Here is a 6,000-nt window from a genome sequence, read left to right on the forward strand (position 1 = left end):
CTTCAAACAACTACTATAACAGAAATTGTATGTTGTAAACCCAAAAGTAACGACCATGCAGTTTTTTCAATGCAAGGAGTAGAAAGTACAGATGTTTGTGGACAAATGTAGAGAGTAAAAGTGAAAAGTCATCAGAAAACGTGAAGTACAGATAGATCTAGATAAAAATCTACTTAAGTACAGTAAGTATTTGTACTTTGTTCCCCCCACTGGCTACCAATACACATTAAGGAAGATTAATCAGAAGTTAAACTTCTACCCCTAATGTTGATTTAACATTGCAGCCAAGGATAATGACTGAATCTGATTTTACAAATAGAAATTTGAAAATGATTTAATGTTCGTGTAAGTTAATTACTCCGTGTTATTCTTGGTCATTAGTATATTAGCTAAACTGATAAAGAAACATAAAGGTGTGTTTGCTATGTGATGGTTAGGGTTAGATTGTGTGACTACATTTAGGGAGAGTGTATGTATGTCTGGAATAATCATTGGATTATTGTCTTTGATGGGGAATATGCATGGGTTGCGATAGGTATCTGACAGTATTCTGACCTGAACTGTGGCTGTAAATCAAACTTTTCCTCTTGGAACACTTTTTTTTTTATTGGTTATTGACAGAACATGAAATATAGAAATGGGGACTTTGTGCTGCAGATAACCTGAGGGATAGATGGAACGGACAGGAAGACATAAATCTGAGTGTATTAACTGTCACATGTTTATCATGGACATTTGTGATCAAATGGACTCCGTCCCCTGATGTGAACTGTTAAATGCAGAACATTAAATGCACAATATCAAAAACTCAAAAAAGAATAAATAAATAAAAAAAAAGCCACCAAAAACACGATTGAGTCATTCAATGTTTCAGTAAACACCCATAATGAGAAAAACAGTTTTTTTTAATCCTCAACAGGCAGGTATCAAACTGTTGACGGAAGAATGAAGTCTGTTTAAGAAAAAGGGGGGCAATTTAATGCCAGACTCTGTTGCAAAGTGACTGTGTCTGAAATGAATCTTGACCGGTGCAGGAATGTTTTTTCCTGCACCGGTCAAGTTTTTTTTTCTCCAGCTTTTCAAGTTTCTCATTCTTCTGCCTCAGTTTGTTGCAAAAGTGTCCCTCTAAGTACTTCACAGCAGGGTTTTACTGCCTGTCAGTTACATCATAATTCTAACAGCTCGAAATGGATTCAAACTGGTGAGATTGTAAAGAGCATCGCCAGAATCCATGAAGCCTCTGAAACAGGCTGTTTTGTGTGTATCTTTAAGAAGTTCATTCCTCACCGCTAGTTTTGTGTAGACCACACCTAGCTGTGTGCATTTAAATGTATGTTTCTTGCCCTTTAAAAGATACTCCCAACTAGCCTTCCATGCAGACGAACATGGGATTGAAATGAGGTCACAAATCTGATGAATGTATTTTACTAATTATGTGACAGGCGTGGTATGGCCCCAAAAACAGTACAAAGAGGCACAGGATAATGAGAGACTCACTTGTTTAATCCCTAGGAAAAAACATGGTCAAAACAGGCAAAACAAGATCAAATATTCTTTGTACATGGCGGCCATTTGCCGCAACCACAGAATTACAGCAACACAAAGTCTATTCAACAACATGCCCCAGAACGAGAACATTGAGTGCAGAACTCATGGTTATCAGGTACCTTCTCCTGTCATCAGGTGCCAACTCCTCCACTTGCAGTTTTCTGGGCAACCAGCTGATGCTGAATTCCAAGTCACGCTAAATTGTAGAGACAGTGTCTCTTAAAAGAAGAAATCCATAGCCTCTTCCAAATCTGGGCCAATCCCGAATCTGAGCTCTGCTTGCTGCTAACCACCACACGTATGTATGTACATATATATATATATATATATATATATATATATATATACATATATAGAGTACACTTGCAGTATAAACTAAGCAAAAACAAACATGCAAATGTAAACAACATGTGCCTCACATTATTTTTGGCTCAACCACCTTATTAGATCAAGTACCACATATTACTCTATTAATTTCAATGATGCTATTGGTTTTTAACCCATTCCTTAAAAACACAGAATAGTTTCAAAGTGTTTTCAAAGTATGGATTATCTGAAGTCAGACCCAAAATACACAGAGCTGGGGTCTTAATGCAGCTGGGCAATTAATTTAAGGAAGGTAACAACCCCATCTAACAAATTTGTATATATATTGCATTGGGAGAAAAAAAAAAGCCCATTTACATCACACTACCAGCATGTCCATCTTTTTGTCCAGTGGTTTCTATTAAACAATTTGTAGTGAGTAAACTCAGATTGTGACTCATGAGATCAGCTGTACCAGCCAGATACTTCCATCCTTCAGCTGAAATGTGTTCGCCAACATTTTTCTCTCAGCTTAGCAACAACACTTTCAGATGTCGTGATCCTGCATCCATATATGCGTTTTTTTTGTTTTTTGTTTTTTTTTAAGCCTACTTATACGGAGCAAGTCCTGAATCCTGGCAAGTGGGTTTGGGGGTTTTTCCCCCCCAAATACCTTTAAGGCAGAACCTGATTTGCAAGTATTCCCAATAGTCCTCTAGTCAAGGGGTTATACTATTTCATATCCATTTTCACTAAGCAAGTAACAAAGCAAATTGATTCCAGCTTTGGCCCATTTCTCCAACATAACAGGTTGTTATTACCGCTGGATGTTTTTGTTGTACCAAATAGATGATTTAGGAGTAAGATATACCCTTGCAACCCCCTTTTTTTTTTTTTTTCTTTTTTTCCCTTTGTCCGGTCTGGCCATAATGACAAGCAGAAGTGTCTCTGAATGTCTATGATGGCTGACAGATTTTATTCTCAGAGGTAGATCTTGAGAGTGTGAGCCACACGGGTCGTTTCAGGGGCTACCTCTTGAGTGGTTTTATTGTAATATTCTTGGTGACATTCTGGCCATGACCGGACTGAGGGAGGGATAGATAGGGGGGTGAGAGGAAAGTAGAGAGGGGAATTGAGTGTGAGGGGGGGGGCCCCCGGACACGGCACACCCGCCGCAAAGCCAGCCAGGAAGAGGCCCGGAGCAGCAGGCCCCCGGGTCAGAGGGCACCCGCCCCACGAGGAGCCAGGGCAAGATGACAGGGAGGCAGATACCCCAAGAAGAAGGGACACCACCCGGGGCGGACAGGCAGCAGAGCCCGGGCCCTGGACGGGGCCCCCCCAGGGCAAGCGAGACCAGACTCATCCCCATGACAGGACCCAGCCCCTTCACCCACCGGGAGGATCGGTACCCAAGGCAGGCCCGGGCACCCAGAGGCCCCCCCCTACGGACCCAGTATGGCGCATCAACCGCCCCCCTGAACCCCCCACATCCCCCAGCCGCCCCTACCGCCCCGGGACCCCCCGGCGCCAGGGGACAGCCCCCCCCCGGCCCCCGAGGCCACAGCCGCACCCCCGCCTCCAACGCCGGCAAAGCGGGCCCCCAAGCGAGAGTCCCCCCTGGTTCCCCCTGTGCCCTGTAAAAGAAGACAATAAATAAATAAATAAAATAAAAAGATAAAATTAAATAAACAACCTGTGGACCCCCGCCCACCACTGTCAGACCCCCGTGTCTCGGGTCGTCTCCGCCCACCCGCCCCCGAGCGGCACAGGGGGACCACCTGGGCAGCGGCCCGGTCCCAGGATTGGGGGAAAAGTCTGGTCCTAAAAAAGGGCTGAGAAAGAGCCTTTCCTTTGAGGTCTCTTCAATTTAACCTAGAATGGCACAGAGAATTATTCATCGTAGCCAATCAGGAAAGTGAGAAGACATACAGACAGCCCACGATAGGCCTCCACTTTCCTTTGGTTCCATATACGTTCGATCGGGCTTTTGTCCGCAAATACATAACTCTACAATTTAGATGTGTCTTTTGTATGGAAGCAGTTTCACACTGTCTTCCTGTGTTTTGGCGAGGTGAGAATCTTTTTCATTTTGACAACGTTGCGGCAACCGTGACACTATTTTAAACCATCCGATGGCGTTTTATTGTTTTAGTCTAAATAGGCAGCAACGCTGACAGCACTCTTCAATCTGTCCAATCCACAATGAGTTATGACTAAATTCTTGGTAAGAACCGGTGGTTAAAATAAGCCCACTTGTCCAATACGGTAGGCAGAGTGAAACAAACAGGAAAAAAAAAAAAAAGAGAGAGAACAGCGCAGGCGACTGGAACTATTACGCTAGACCAAATCCCAAAAAACAAGAATTCTGCAGGTCAGCAGCACTTAGTGATGCCATTTTTGGATGCCCACCTTAGCTCGTCTCTCCGCATCTCTCTCTCATTTGCGTCACAAATGTTGAAGGGATCGTTAACATTTTGCACATTCCTATCCACTTATTAAAGCTCCAGTGCGTAAAATTTGGCTCGATTTATGATTTTCATATTGATATTGCAAATGGATGGATGGATGGACGGATGGATATTGGTAAAAGCTAAATACTTGTTTTTAAAAATTGTCTCCTTGCAGTACAAAAAAGTAATTTGGTTTTCCTACCCTTATAACAGTTCTTATTTATACATAACAATATACATTGAGCAAGGGTCTTGCTCCCAGTTTGCTGCCATCTTGCACCACCATAGGAAGCCTGGTATGGACAATCCAGCCCGCCTGATAGCCCCTTTTGTATTTAGGGTGAACGCTCACATCCTCAAAAAACCAACGAACGCCGCTGTAGTTCACTGGCAAGCTAGGGAGAGAAAGGGGAAGTGAAAGAAAAAAAACGTAACCACTTGACGTCACTGTTTTTTTTCCCCCTCAAAATCGAACACCTTGTTTAATTGTTGGAAGTAGACCACCGCGATGAATTGATTAAGTCTGGACATGGCCACAATAGGTGACCCTTTATGGCACACGTGCTAAATGGACTGAACATGTTGTTTTGCCCATTTGACCAACGCAATCCTCATCGTGCCTGGTTAGTGGATCAGCTTCATCATGTGTTTGCGTGCCCAAGTACATTTGCTCAAGTTTATACATGCACAAACTTCATAGAAAAAACTGTTGCACTGGTCACAAGGGATAGCCAGACATAGACTCCCCCCTCACCCCTTTTTCCTACCACCGCCACCTAAACCCATGAGTGGGCTGTTAAAAAAAATGTGTAAAGATTTAACCGGGCATGCGTGTCTCTTTAGTGGCCCCTTGTTTGTCTTTGGACAGCACCTAGGGTGCTTACAGTCAAGGAGACCAGAGAGAGGATGTGAGAGACTGATGCTTGAGGTAAAAAGGGGAAAAAAAAAGAGACATGGCAGTAAAGTTTAAATACTACAGGAAAGGAAAAATTGTGAGATGGATGAGAAAAACATCAGAAGGAAACCGGTGGGGAGAGACTTGGCTATTCTCCACACGTGGGTATTTAAAAAAAACAAACAAAAAAACAATTACCAGTTTTCTTGGCCTCCAGTTTAGTTTGAGCAGTATTTTAAAACAATCTTGTTCATGTGAAGCCACAAGTTGAGCGGGCCAGTCCACATACTGCACAGAGGCAGTGCTATAACATCTAATGATTACTTACAAATTCTAGTCATTCCATCTCTGTGTTTGCCCAGTTGCGAAAGTTTTTTTTTGGTTGGACCACAATAGTTCATTTTAGCCAGCGCTTCAAGGTGTGCAGTCGTGTTAAAATTAAAGTCTAAACTGTTCTAAAGTGACAGTAATGGCTTGGGTGATAAACTACATGTATAGTCACAGCCGCCCTGGGGGCAGACTGATGGAAGTGTGGCTGCCAATTTGCACCAAGTGGCCCCTCCGACCGCCACTTAACATTCACTTACACTCGTACGAGGCAGTGTGGGTAAAGTGTCTCGCCTTGAACCACCAACCAAATAACCACCAAATAACCAATAACCTGCTCCACCTCCTGAGCTACAGTCATCCCCAGTGACAGCGAGCGTGAATTACATGTCATGCATGACAATTTTGTGAAACCAGATGACAAACACTCAACTCCAGTATTTCCACATTAGCAGTTTTATCACACACACGACG

This window comes from Nelusetta ayraudi, unplaced genomic scaffold (assembly GCF_046127955.1).
Source record: "Nelusetta ayraudi isolate G7.1 ecotype Tasmania unplaced genomic scaffold, CSIRO-AGI_Nayr_v1 ptg000071l, whole genome shotgun sequence".
Classification (NCBI taxonomy): domain Eukaryota; kingdom Metazoa; phylum Chordata; class Actinopteri; order Tetraodontiformes; family Monacanthidae; genus Nelusetta; species Nelusetta ayraudi.